Raw genomic sequence first — 14,752 nt, 5'->3', positions numbered from 1 at the left:
GTAATGCTTTATTATATAGGCCTCATGGCTTCATGAATATTCAAGGGTAGATTTCAGTTGAAGTCCCCCCCCCCAGCCCACCCCATGCTGCTTAAAAGAGGAATCGTCACCTTTCCATCCTGGGAGCCCACCAGGGGCTGGCGTGTACCCCCCTCACAGAGCGGTGAGCCCCAGGCTGGGATTGGTCACCAGGAACAAGGGCTGTGCGTTTCCAATCACCCACAGGGGCCGGGGGACTGGCCGCACCCTGGCTTGTAGGGTTACCTACGTCCCCATGTCTCTGCCGATCTCTGTGTATCTGTGTGTGTGTGTGTGTCTCTCTCTCTCTCTCTGTCAGCCAGTCAAACCTCTTTGCTGAGGGGTTTGAGCCTTTTTAAGACAATTTATTAGGGGAAAAAAGGGAACTACTGGTCAATGACATGTTTAAATTACTTACTACCTACTGGGAAATTTTTATCCCAGAGTCTGTGTGGATTTATGCTCTTGCTACAATTGTCCCCATTACAGCTTGAGATACCATGATGAATTTCATTCTTTCTCATGCACGAGGGATGAAAAAGCATTTCCTGTATAATTTACAACTCCCTGATTACCGGGGAGGGTGCCTGTTTTCGTGTCTGCTAATCATTTAATTACAGCATTATTGATCCTCCTGTCTGCCCCTCCCCCCGCCCAGAAAGCATCTACCTATCACGGTATCTACACAGACTAGCGATTTTCTTACCTAATTCCCTTGAACATTGCAATACTTTTCGTTCAAGATTTTTTTTTTTTCGTTCAAGATTTTTCTTTTCCAGTCTGACATTTTGAGATGTGTCTGTAATTTGGTGGACTTAGATTAGGACAGGCCTAGATGAGTTGTGCAGCATTCTGAGAATTCCCATGGATAAAGAAAGAAAGAAAGAAAGAAAGAAAGAAAGAAAGAAAGAAAGAAAGAAAGAAAAGGAAGGAGAGAGAGAGAGAGAAGGGAGGGAGGAAGGAAAGGAAGGAAGGGAAGGAAGGGAGAAAGAGAGGAAGAGATGGGGGAAAGAAGGAAAGAGTACATCTGTTTTGTGCATTATTTTCAGAAATAAAACACTAACCTTTGGATTTCACATTAGATCCTTTTCCAAAGGTTTTATATAGATGCCCTGGGTGCTTTTCCTGGACAGACAGTTCCATAAAATGGATTTCTGTCTGTTCGGGCTGAGGATCTGGTGGGTCTACAAGGGTCATCTTCCTCCGCTCTGATCCATCATGACAGACCACATTCTTAGGATGGAACTTGCAAACACTGGGCTGCAAATGTTGGCTCTCAGTCCTTAGACTCCAGCACATGAGACAGCCTCTGACATGGGGTGCGTGTGTGTGTGTGTGTGTGTGTGTGTGTGTGTGTGTGTGTGTGGTGAAAGCTGATATTCACAGGGATGGTGAAAATCAAACTACCTAGTGACTATGGCTAGGAGAAAATGGACAGTTTGAAGAATCATGGGATATCATACTATGTTGTGTGGTTGCTTATGACCGTGATACCATTAATGAAAACGTCATCTCTTTTTACTAGATGCAAAAAAAAAAATAGTGACCAATAAAAAACTGTACAAGTGAGAGGCGGAATGAAGCAAAAGTAAAAAAAAAAAAGAATTTATTTCAATAGCTTTCCTGCTGACTTTATTTCTTCATTTATGGAGTCATTAGAGAAGTCTGGAGAAGCCACTGAATTTTTCAGTTCTACTTTCTTATATTTATGGAGAAAATCATGAGCAATTTAGAAATCACAAATATGGGCATTTAAAAACATCTTGGGACATGTCTCTTGAATGTTAAAAACCTGTTTTCTAGGACAGGCTTGATTACCCGGCATAATTGGGCAACTACTCTAATTAATCATATGTCTAAAAAAGGACGCTAATGATGATATCCCTCCGAGCATAGTTTAATTCGAATAACCATTTGCTAGGAGATAATTCAATAGAGCTTTAAGTCCTAGATGTCCACAGGAGAGAGACATTGGGTTGCATGCAGGGTGTCTGCGTGTGAGTTCTCGGAACTTGGGTCAGCCACCAGAATGCTGCACGCAAGACTGCTTACCTGTTCAGCGGTGGCGAGTTATGGATTAGAGCGCCTAGTGGGGCTCTTGGGGTGGCCTGTGTTAATCGCTATAAACCACTTGTGTATCTCCCTAATATCAGTTAAAATCAGAAGGAAATCCTGACTCTTAAAATAATTGGGAAAAGAATATTCCTTAAAAAATACGCAGCGTTAATTGTTAATTACAATGTTCCCTGGCTGCCCTGGCTGCTGTCACTGATTTCTGGAAAAGGGGAGGGTCCCTACACTCATGAGATTTATAATCTGATAGAAGAAACACACACAAGCATGATGTTCTGATGTGTCCATGGTTGAATCGCAATAAAGAGTGACATGAGTGTGTTAGTGTAATGTAGTTATAGAACTTTGAAGTGTACTACTAAAATGTAAGCCACTCAGTCATTCAACAAATATTTATTGATTGTCACCCTATGGCCATGGTGTTTCCATTGCTGGGGACAGAGCACAGAGCAGAGGTGAAGTCCCTGCCTGCTTAGAATGTACAGTCTTTGAAGGAAGGAAAATGCAAACAACACGTGAGCAAGCACTTCCTGGGTCATAGCGTGGTCATCACTCTGTAGACACACAGTAGCAGAGTGTCAGGTGGTGAGAACAGACCTCGCCGGGGAGGAGGCAGGTAAGGAGGAAGTGAGGGGGAGGGAGGGAGAAAGGAAGGAAGAAGGGAGGATGAGAAGGAAGACATGAAGGAATATCGTGAATGGCCATTCTATGTGGTTTTCAGGGATTCGATCAGCCCTATGTGCTTAAAACAAATCAAAACACAATCAAACAAATAAACAAAAAAAAAATCTCTTCTTGGGGCCCTGGCTGGTGGCTCAGTGGTAGATTGTTGGCCCAGCTTGTGGATGTCCCGGGTTCGATTCCTCGTCAGGGCACACAGGAAAAACGACCATCTGCTTCTCTTCCCTTCCCTCTCCCCTTCTCTCTCTCTTCCCACCCCACAATCAATGACTTGATTGGTTCAAGCATGGCCCTGGGCACTGAGGATAGCTCGATTGGTCCAAGCGTTGGCCTGAAGCTCCAAAAATAGCTCAGGTGATTCGAGCATCCGCCCCGACAGGGTTGCTGGGTGGATTCCCGTTGGGGCGCATGCAGGAGTCTGTCTCTCTATCTCCCCTTCTCTCACTTAGAAAAAGAAAGGGACAAATCTCTTCTTGGGGTGGTTTCTTTCCCAGTAAAGACATGGGGCTCCTTTAATCAGTTAGATTGCCTATAGGGTCACTCACTCTTAGGGTAAGCCCCACGCATCTCTCCTGCAAGGGAAATGCTATTATCTGTACCTTGTAATCATAATTGAGCTGTGCTTTTCCAAACTAAAATACAGCTTTCAGCCTCAGGTTAAAAAAAAAAAATTGAAATCACAATAGTCCTTATTTTTCAACTGCAAATTAGAGCCAGGCAAAGACCAGAGGGCGTGGATTCCCAACCCCCCTGTCAGAAGTAACAGAACATTTTCCGACTCCAGACTGCTCACTCATTAAGGCCCAGTGCAGCATTAGTTGGGTACCAGACTCCAAAACCTTTCAGGGAATACATTTTCTGATTTCCATAATTATAGTTTTATTCTCTTATTTCATGAAGCTTTGATGTAATTAGATATGGACACAGAAAATACAACCTTTATTATAAGTTACTTTTTCTTTTTTTCTTTTATAGGATCAATGATCAAGTAGATCACTTTGGCTCAGTATAGGTTGTGTTATTATCAGTGCCCTATACATTTTCTAGATTACAAATACGTATATTCTTTGATGTGCTTGTGTGCTGAGTCAATTCTATATGTGTTCATTATAACTCTGCATCATTTTAGAAAGGATAGAAACTGTATATGTAAAAGGATCTCACTGAGAGAAATACATTTTTTAAAAACCTATTTACTGGATTGATTCTGTTTTGAATGTTGATGGTTGTTTTACTCAAATGCTTAACTCCGTTTAAAGGTGTTAATTCACTAAGGTTATTTTGCTGTTGTGTTTGGTTGTTGCTATGATTTGCAGAGTAGGAAGTGAGCAGCTATGGGACTATCTCCTTTAAAATTTTTTAAATGCTAAGACTAAGATACCAAGTGGTGAAAAAATTGTGTGTGTGTGTGTATGTGTGTGTGTGTGTATGTGTGTGTGTGTCTTTGAGCTCTGACTTAAGGGTGTCTGAGCAGGTAGAAAATAAATCTTCATAAAAAATGTCTCTGGAGTTTCAACCCATTAAAAAATTCAATAAGAACTTCAACTTTAAATGAACTCTAGCAAAAAGGAGATTCCTTCATTGAACAGACAATTATGACTTTTTATTGAAAACCCAGGCACGCGCACATTTAGGATCGCAGAGGCTGATCCTGCCTTGCGTACTCACATGAAAGAGTGCCCGGAGTCACAGCTGAGTCCCACTCGGAGTGGGTCAGGCGCACACCTGTTCAAGTTCCACCTTTTTCTGAAAACTGCCCTCTTGTGGCAGTTTGTCAGGATAGCATTCTTTCCCTGTGACACATGTTCTTCAGGTATCATCACCGCTTCCCTTTGTAACTTACCTGATGACTCAGAAGGGAAGGTGCACACCCGTGCAGTATTTCTCCCCAGTGTGATCGACTGGTGACGTCACCGGTCGCGGACTGGAGGCTAACGCAGCGACAATGTGAAGGAAGTGACTACAAGATGAGGGGGTTTGTATACATTGATATGGACGTTCAGCATTGTGGATGTTGTCATTACTTTTAAACACGTAGCAATCACGATAAAATGTAAGAACAGCTTTATCCAGAAGCTTGACATTTATAAATGCCTAAGTACCATGATGTGTATTAAGTCGCCTTCTCTTGGTTGAATTTTAAAACGTGATTTCTGCCTCAGTCGAAGATTCAGAAAATGTGACTTATTTAAAACGTGACTAAATGATGTGCCGTCCCGCTTCAGAGAAGGCGGTGCTTTGCCCTGATCTGCCCTGACTTCCTCCCTGGCACTGCCTCCCGCACTTGACGCCCACTGTGGGCCCCCCAAGACTGCGGCTCAGGCACTGAGCGAGTGCAGCCCCCCAACACGATCAGATGAGATGCGCTGAAAGGGTCGACGCGTAAAGCTAAGACACGTCCTCCCTCCACCCTCCACCCGGAGCAGGTTGGCGCTCACTGAAACCCTGCAAGGAGCTGAGAGTCGCCGGATGATGTCTGCGGGCAGGAGGCGTGGGCATCGAGGGGCAGGGGCGGCTGTGTGAGTGATGTAGCTCCGTGTATGGGGTCCGAGGGTGGGGGGCCACTCCCATGCCCCCCCCCGCTGCGACTGGGCACACAGTCTGAGGTAGCGCCCGGCTGGGGGAGCTGCGTGCCCGGGTCCCGGTGCGCCCATCCCGTGGGCATGGAGCCTGGGCTCTTTTTGTGTGTGTGTGTGTGTATTTTTCTGAGGCAGGAAACAGGGAGAGACAGTCAGACTCCCACATGCGCCCGACGGGGATCCACCCGGCACGCCCACCAGGGGCGACGCTCTGCCCACCAGGGGGTGATGCTCTGCCCCTCTGGGGCGTCGCTCTGCTGCGACCAGAGCCACTCTAGCGCCTGGGGCAGAGGCCAAGGAGCCATCCCCAGCGCCCGGGCCATCTTTGCTCCAATGGAGCCTCGGCTGTGGGAAGGGAAGAGAGAAACAGAGAGGAAGGAGGGGGGGGGGATGGAGAAGCAGATGGGCGCTTCTCCTATGTGCCCTGGCCGGGAATCGAACCCGGGTCCCCTGAACGCCAGGCCGACGCTCTACCGCTGAGCCAACCGGCCAGGGCCCTGGGGGTGGTTCTTGCAGACCTACAGTGGGCGCTGATGCTTGGAGTTAAAAAGTCTTAGCGACGATTCCTCAGCATGGGCTCTGGAAACAATTCTGAGAAACTTACACTCAGTTTCTTTAAAGACAACTCTCTGAAGCTGAAGTGGCGTCAGGGCACGTGAGAGTGCTGCTAGAGAGGCAGGCAGGGCGGCGGACACTGTGCCGGGCCTGCTTCGCGTGGGGGATGTCTGTGTTCTGTATGTGTCGCCGTGACCCTAGTGTGCACAGAGGAGTCCAGGTGCGTTCGTGGAGAATGCAGCTGTTGTTAAGAGGTTCTACTTGGGACTCTCGCTGGGGTGGGCAGGGTTCACTGGGCAGGAACCCAGACTATCTGGACTGGTGTGATGTCACTGTGGTCACTAGGGATGGGTCAGGGTCTTGGAGGAAATGAGGAGAGCCCTGTAGGGACACAGTGTTTTTGGGACCGTGAGGAGTGTGTTTATGTTCCGTGCAGGACTGCAGGGACCTTGAAAGGCACATGGATGTCGTCCCCGGGGAGAGGAGACGTGGAGTTTCCCTGGGTTTGTTGGCCGAGCAGCCCTTCACTTTGCATCCGACCTGGTAACTGCACGGCGTGCTCAGTGGGTTGGACCCCAGGTGCCCATTTTGCAGAGAAGAAGAGTGAGGAAGCTGGAAGTCAGTGGGTGTCAGGGTGGGGCTGGGATCGCGGGCCCCGGCTCCCAGAGACGGCCTCTGCACTGTCAGCCCGTCATGTGTCATTGAGTTGCTGCGCATTCACATGACATGGGTCCCATCTCGCAGGCCAGGTGTCCGTGACGACGATGCATTAGCAGCTGGGTGGTGCAGTCTGCATGGGCTGCCCTTTCCCCCAGTGACCTCTGTGTGTACCGTGCTCTGACCTAGGTGAACAAGGCCTCTCAGTCACGTTCCCCTGGCAGGGACGCCTCTCCCGTTCACCTCACAGCTGCTGGACTCCCCTTTCCAGGTGGACGACACAGAGGAGTTTATACTCTTCCACAGCAATTGTATGTCTTCAGAGTCCCCACCCACTCGTAGGTGGATTTCCGGGTGAAAAGAAACACAGGTGCCCAGAATGTCAGTCGACAGAGATAAATGTCCGAGGGGGAAACAGAAACTTTGTGTGTGGTGATTCCTGGGTTAGAGAGGGTAGGTTTAGTGACTCACAGAACCACTCTGGGTGGGGCACTGGCCTCCTCACTCAACACCCTCACTAATCAAACACAACTGCAAACGTCCACTTCCCAGCAGCCAGGAGGGAACCCGCTCTGTGACCAGATGGATGGGGTTGAATGCCCAGTGCACCAGGCCTGCCACATCTCCTCTGTTGTCTGTGTGTTTGCTTTAATTTAACTTCAGCTTCCAAAAGCCCATATTATAGAAGAAAGGAAAGGGAGGGAGGGAGGGGAAGGGAAGGGAAGGGAAGGGAAGGGAAGGGAAGGGAAGGGAAGGAAGGAAGGAAGGAAGGAAGGAAGGAAGGAAGGAAGGAAGGAAGGAAGGAAGGAAGGAAGGAAGGAAGGAGAAGAGGAAGGAAGGAAGGAAGGAAGGAGAAGGGGAGGAAGGAAGGAAGGAAGGAAGGAAGGAAGGAAGGAAGGAAGGAAGGAAGGAAGGAGAAGGGGATGAAGGAAGGAAGGGAGGGAGGGAGGGACAGTCAGGCCCTTTTGAGACTTGGCTCTTAAGCCATTTGCGTGAGTTTGCCTTGCACATAGTTTTACCGCTATGTCCCTAGAGCAGAAGGCTGTATTCAGTGACTCTCAGCCTGGCAAAAGCACTGTCCCAGTTCAGCCAGCTTGGATGGTTGGGCCCAGTCAGGAGACTGAACCGCAACTTTCCTTGGAGCAGAAAGAGTGTCCCCCTCCCCTTCCATCACCTGCGGAAGACCCTCCCTCAGCAACGGGAGAGCCTGCTGGCTGCCGGGTCTGGCGTTTGCTGTCACCGTTGAGAATTAAGAACCGGGGGCCCTTGGGTTTCTCTGGACCCGTCACCATCAAGCCCGGGGCACAGAGATTTTAAGTAAAAGCCCTAACATTTCCGTACCTTTCTATGACATGTATGTTTTCTTGCGCTGAGCCATGGCACCATAATTTACTCCTTGGGAAATGGAGAGGGGTCAGACACTAACGTGAGCACGGGGGTCTCACCGCACGGGGTAATGAGACCGGGGCTTCCTTTTCCAGTGGTGACGGACACGGAGCTGCTGCTTTAGTGAGCTCGGGCCCCTGTCACAGACACCGGACACTGGGTGCCGTGAACGACAGGAAGGTGCTGCCCCCGGCGCTGGTGGCTGGAAGGCCCAGGCCGAAGCCCTGGCAGTGTTGGTGTCTGCTGGGCGCCCCTTCCCGGATCAGAGACACTGTCTTCACCCTGTGTCCTCACGCGGCAGCAGGGAGGGGGTGCTCTCTGAGACCTCTTTCATGAGGACACTGATCACATCCCAGGGGCTCCACCCTCATGACCTGACCCCCTCCCGAAGGTACCACGTCCACCTCCCAACACCATCATTTTGAGGTTTGTGGATTTCAGCATATGCATTTGGGGGGACACTGACAGTCAGTCCACAGCAGCTGCCTCCCCCAAGCGTGACACATTGTTTAGGAAACAAAACACTCCACGTGACAACTGTAACTGGGCGAAGAGGGTCCCGCCATTATTCTCCACAGCCTGTCGGGACTCACGGTCCGCCTGGTGAACAGGGTTTGGGCGTCTGAGCTGGGACAGAGGCGAGGGCACCCCGTGTCTCGCGCTGTTCTCTCCTCCTGGCCTCTGCGTTGGCTGGTCGGCTTGGCCCTTGCAGACTGCAGGGCTTTATTTTCTGACTAATAAACGGATGACCCTTGGAGGACAGCTCGTACCTGAAAGAAAGAAGGATGGAGGTGTTGATTGAGTCTGTAGGCTTCTTTGGTGTGGGGACAGATTGTTGAGTGGACAGGCTGGCCGCAGGGGCACATGTTGGACAGTTTCATCGCCGGTTCCCAAGTCACTGTGACTGTGGCCTGGGAGGGTTTCCCCAGCGAAGAATTCTCTGCTCCGCACCCGGGGTGAGGTGAGCCGCCCCGTGGAAATTCTCACAGCCCCGCTGGAGAAGGAGATGGGGACTCTCACCTCTCACCGCCAAACCAGGATTGTGTGGCATGCTAAAGGGTCTTCTTTAAGAAGAAGAAAAGAGAGATGAGAAAATATGAACAATAAAATAGCAGTAAGTAGATACCTATCAACAAGTGGCTCCAAGAAGCAAGCAGACAAGCAGAAGAGAAAGATGCAGAGACAGAGAGCGTTGTCACGGTGGCCAGACAGGAGAGGGTCTGGGGGCGGGGTGAACAGGGCGAACAGATTGACAAGTACAAACTGCTTGTTACCGATGGTCACGGGGATGTGACGTCAGCACAGGGAATACAGTCAATAATATTCTAATAACTGTGTGTGGTGTCAGATGGGTGCGCGATTCCCGGGATGATCACTCAATAAGTTATACAATGTCTAATCACCGGGATGTACGCCTGAAATTAATATGTCAAGTGTAATTGAGAAATTGGAAAATGATTGAAAAAGGCACTTTTTCCCTTTCCCTGCCCATTCTTGTGGAAATGGGCTTTGTGACAGCTTTGAAACGTTTTGTGAGCAAGAAGCAACAAGGACATGCGTCTATTCAATATGCCGTGTTTAACGGAACATTCTCAGGGTTTGATGGCTTCCACTTTATACAGGTTGCACTTGAAATATTTATGGCGCCCTATATTTTTAACATAAGCACAAACGTTTAAGCCGCTTTTTCAGGGCTCGTAGGAGATCCCCACAGAAAGGTCCAACAGGCTGGCAGAAACGCAGAATTGGAGTTTGGGAGGGAGGGTTGCTGGTAAATTTGGATCAAGGAACAATTCGTACCATGGCTCTTAGAGTCATTAATTTTATAGAAATTTATCATTGAACGCTTTTGTGTGTGTGACAGGGACCACACAAAGTTCTAGTTGAAGTCATGAAAGTGTGAGTGAAGTTACTGAGAAACATGTATTACACACACACACACACACACACACACACACACACACGAAGACCAACTTTGGAACCGAGAGAAAGCACGGCTTTGTGCAAAGGAGTAACAGAGCAGAGGACAGCTGACAACAGAGAGTGAAGAAAGAGGTTCACAGTAAGGGGCACATCAGGCGAGACGTCACAGCTGGGGCACAGCCCTAGGAAGTCATGGGGCCTGAGAGCTGACCCTCAGAAATAAAAAATAAATAAAATAAAAGTAAGAGATGGAGTCGGGGCTTGGAGAGAGCACCTGTACATGAAAGCCCCTCAAAGGGAGGTTACACAGGCAGGCGTTATTTAAGAATAGGTTTTTCTAGTGCGCACGTGAATCACGTGAGCAGGTGAGCGCGTCAGGGCGGACTGACGAAGGGAGGGGCGGGGCCACCGAGGTTCAGATACGAGGAGGGGAGGGTCTCTATGTTTTTGCTAAGATGACAGAAAGGAAGCCCAGTGCCTCAGGGACATACTTCGGGGAAATGTTTGTCAGAGAGCGAGGTCGACTCAGAGGGGAAGCAGAACACATATATGCCCCATTGTTAGGGGACTGCGGGATACGCCCCATTGTTAGGGGACTGCGGGACATGCCCCGTTGTTAGGGGACTGCGGGAAGAAACGTGTAGATGGCATCACCCGGACCCGTGTTGGAAACCGTGACCACCTTGGTAACAGACGCTTTTATACGAGAGGGTACACGGACCCAGTACCCCCTGAGCTGGACCTCCTAAATAAACATTCTGTCCCATTCACACGTTAATTGTGGTATGCGAGTGACCTCCTTAATGAGAATTAGACACTCAGTACATGTAGATATGCTGATCATTACAGAGAACACAAACAGTTCTCCCTGACTCAAAAATAAAACCAAAAAACTGGATATCAAGTTTAGGGAAATAAAGCAAACATTATTTATTGAGACAGCTTGTTCTAATAAAACAAAAGAAGGGAGGGGGGCCCAGAGCTCTCAGGGAATATAAAATAGTGCAGCTATAAAAATTGTGTGTGGTGCAAGGTGCTTTCAGGATGGAGGTGGAGAACTCTCACCGGAACTCTGGAAGTGACCGCACAGCATAGGGAGCTGAGACAGTCTGATCTAACTCGTAGGCGGAGGATTCAGTCTAAGAAAACTAACCTTGTTTTTTTTTGGTTTGTTTGTTTGTTTGTTTGTTTGTGACAGAGACAGAGAGAGGGACAGATAGGGACAGACAGACAGGAAGGGAGAGAGATGAGAAGCATCGATTCTTCGTTGCGGCCACCTTAGTTATTCATTGATTGCTTTCTCATATGTGCCCTGACCGGTGGGCTACAGCAGAGTGAGTGACCCCTTGCTTGAGCCAGCGACCTTGGGTTCAAGCTGGTGAGCCTTGCTCAAACCAGATGAGCCTGCACTCAAGCCGGCAACCTCGGGGTTTCAAACCTGGGTCCTCCGCATCCCAGTCCGATGCTCTATCCACTGCGCCACCACCTGGTCAGGCTAACCTTGATATTGCTTCCATTTCCATGTCATTCAGAGAAAGCGCTACAGCATGACACGAGCCAGTGCAATGTTGTAACTTATAACAGGAGGGCTAAGAATCCAGCAGGGGCCAGAAAGGCTTCTCTCAGGCACGTTCTGCCCAGGTCTTTGCTGATTCCCTCCCCCACCCCCACCTCGCCACAGGGATCCTCTAACCTGTTTTCCCTCTCAGCTCTCTCCTTCTCATCTTCCTGCAGGCCCCTCACCCAGTGATTCCCCTTTCCACCTGCCCTCGTTCTCAGTGAGTCTCAGTGGTGGGGGGAGCCCTCCCACAGGGGTCCCCTGGCCCTGTCGTCCTGCTCAGAATGTCCCGCCGTCTTGCAGGACTGTGGGTGTGAGATCTGCAAACCCATGTCATCTCAACCTTTACATCCAGGCCACCGGGAACGTAGCCCGCGTGGGGGTTTTCTTCAGGGGATGGTCAGCTTTCTCCTCGTCTCAGGTTGTATGGGTGCTCTCTGGGAGGACGACCTCTGACCTCCTCACCGAGTCGCCCCTGTCAGACTGTAGCTCAGATCTCTGCTCAGTGAAGCCTGCCCCCCCGCAGCCCTGTTCCCAATTAAAAGTCCTCACCTGCACGTCACCTTCCCTGGATCTTCCCTCTGCTGTCAGACACTCTGTTCTTCACATCCGGGGGACAGTCACTCTTCGGAGCCCAGGGCGGGACCTGGTACATAGTCGGCACTCAGAGCTCGAATGGACGATGTGTCCACGAGAGTCTTTTGCAAATTCTAAACCCCGTATGGAAGAGGTCAGATGGTGATCACCTATGTGGTTCACTCACGAACCAGAACTCGGGGGGTACCCAGTCTGTGTCACCTGCCTTCTCGACACAAAGTAGTGGAGACCCGCGTCACACGACACCAGGACGTGAGGCCCCGCGTCCCCAGGTATGTAGGACGCACGTCGGTGGTTCCCAGTTGAACGAGCAGCAGGATGTAACCCTTCAAGAGAGGTTGGTGAGGTCCAGGAAGGCAGTCTTTGCTCTGGAGACCTTTCTGCGTTAGTGGCTTTGGGAAGGGTCACCGGGGGCCATGGGATTTGGGGAGTGACCTCAGCAGTCAGGACCCAGGAGGGCAGGGGCAGGTAAGCGGGGACAGCCAGGTCCACAGGGTCTAGGACCCTTGCTTGCCTTTCCATCTGATGCTACTAGGATCATGAGAACAGGCTGACCTGGCGGCGGTTCCGTAAAGAGAAGGCTCATTTTAAATGTATCAATACCTTTGGAATCCGTTACCACCCTCCCAGGAGGACTGAGGCTTGGAGGGAAGGGGTAAAAAGTAAGTGTGACTCTTTGTCACCCAGTGAACGGTCACACAGCCTGGGACGCTCAGACCTGCCGCCCACCCCTCCCTCTGCGCAGTAGGCATCGCGGGGCACATGCGTGCGTGAGGCGGGCTCTGTCAGCAGCGCGGGGGCTGGGGCCTGGCTCTCTGACCCTGCAAGACCCTGGGTCCAGTGGGAGTGACACAGAGCAAACAGGTGCTTGCTATTCCACAGGTGTGCCCTGTTAAAGGCGGTGACTTCAATCAAAGAAGGTGTCAGTGGCCTTACAGCGCGTGAGGTGACTCTGGAAAGATGGGGACAAGGGACGAGGACAGAGGCGGGCTGGTGAGAGGGGGCGTCCAGGCGGAGGTGAGGACTCAGGCAGGGTAGAAAGTAGGAAGGGGAGGACACGTCTGAAGAAGCTCAGATGTTGTAGGGGGGTACGTGTGTCACACACATGCACACACGCGTGCAAACAAGGGATGGATTATACCAAACATGCGGTGGTGGCCAGAGAGTGGAGCCCGGCATGACACGGAGAGCCACGTGGCCACCGGGCACCAGGGGACACAGCTGTCCTGGCTTTAGAGAACGGGCTTTCTGTGCCCAGAACGGGCCGCTTTCTCTGAGTTCGAGTCTCGTTCACACCCCAGCGCCAGAAGCTGGCAGAGGCAGCCCTGCCCACGTCCCCTCCACTGCTTTCTTTCTTGCAAATTACTTTCTCTCCTCTGTCTTATTTCTAACTGCCCAGTATTGACTACGGGCCCTGCAGTCCCCCCAGGACGCCCCGTGCACCCTGAGCCCTGGGGAAGAAGAACAGGTGTGGGGCCAGGAGGGAGCAGGGTTTTGAAGGAGCAGCAGGTCACCTTGAATGTCCCCGGTGGGCATTAGCATGTTAAAGGCAGAGGAGTCCGTGTTAGAGAACTCCATTTAATGTCCCTAAATACTTCTCCGATCTCAGCATAATCCAAGCGTCCCTGAGTAATACACTTTTTATTTATTTATTTATTTATTTATTTATTTTTGCTTTTTCTATATGCTCTGTACACGTTTGGAGGAAAAAGAAAGCAACCCACGTGGTCCGCGATGAGCAGGACACTGGCAGACCTTGGTTCTTTGAAGGAAGCGTTCTCTGCCGCTTTGCAGAAACTCAGGGGCCCTTAGATCCTCGTCTCAGTGCAGAATATTCCAGAAGCCTAGACCCGTTCTTCATGGTAATAAGGAGGTGGAGTCCTGCCTTCCTCCGAATACATTATCCACGTTTTCATTAAAAGGTTTTGAGAAAACCGGGCTGCATCCAGAAGCCGGAGGTAGATATTCTGAAGGAAGAGCCGGTGGGGAGGGAATCCTGGAGGTTCGTGGTTTGCTCGGGGACAGGAGGGTGGTGAACTCCGGAGAGGTCCCCCCTACCCGAAGGTCAGGTCGCAGTAGGCCGAGCCCCTGGTTGAGGCAGGCCAGCTCCGAGTGCATGGTGTGCTCTGGGCTTCCTGGGGTCAGCACTGGGGGGCGGGGGGACCCAGTCACCTGACAGGAACGGAAGCATCGCTGAGGCTTTGCTGGCTCTGGTCGTCCTCGGAGCCGGCTCGGAGGGAATCCTGGCCACCGGATCAGGACGGTGCTGGACTTTCTCCCCTGTTCTGACAGTGGGGCCCGGGCCCATCCCTGTGATGTGTGGGCTCATCCGTGTGACGTGTGCCCCTTCGTGTTCACTGTGTGTAAGCCAAAAAGAAAGTAAGTTCCCAAACTTCAAAAACCATCGCTTCTCGGCCTTTTGGCTAAGATCAAGTGTAGTATCTGTTCTTATCAGTTTAATATCTGATACGTCCTCTATCCAAACTTCAAAAACCAGAGAAAACAACACACACACACACACACACACACACACACACTAAAAACCTCGCCAGTATAACAAAGTATGATTTGAGCCTGGTGGGTATAGTTTCTCTTGAAAATGTGTTTTTATTTTATAGGCTTCTAAGCAGGTAATACTCTATTTGAAATGTATGTCTCATGCGTATAGCACATGGGTTAGTTAAAATGAGTCATGTATGGCCCTGACCAGTTGTTTCAGTGGTTG

The 14,752-nt window shown here is 50.3% G+C and overlaps 1 protein-coding gene and 1 pseudogene across 1 annotated transcript in view; both read left to right on the top strand.

The window, feature by feature from the left end:
- Positions 1 to 14,752, top strand: part of CSMD1 (CUB and Sushi multiple domains 1) — a 1,658,614-nt gene that overhangs the window by 635,261 nt on the left and 1,008,601 nt on the right. The window lies entirely within an intron of this gene.
- Positions 14,431 to 14,538, top strand: LOC136309659 (U2 spliceosomal RNA; annotated as a pseudogene).

The sequence above is a fragment of the Saccopteryx bilineata genome, chromosome 6, assembly GCF_036850765.1.
Source record: "Saccopteryx bilineata isolate mSacBil1 chromosome 6, mSacBil1_pri_phased_curated, whole genome shotgun sequence".
Taxonomy (NCBI): Eukaryota; Metazoa; Chordata; class Mammalia; order Chiroptera; family Emballonuridae; genus Saccopteryx; species Saccopteryx bilineata.
This window is presented reverse-complemented; position numbering and strand designations above follow the sequence as displayed.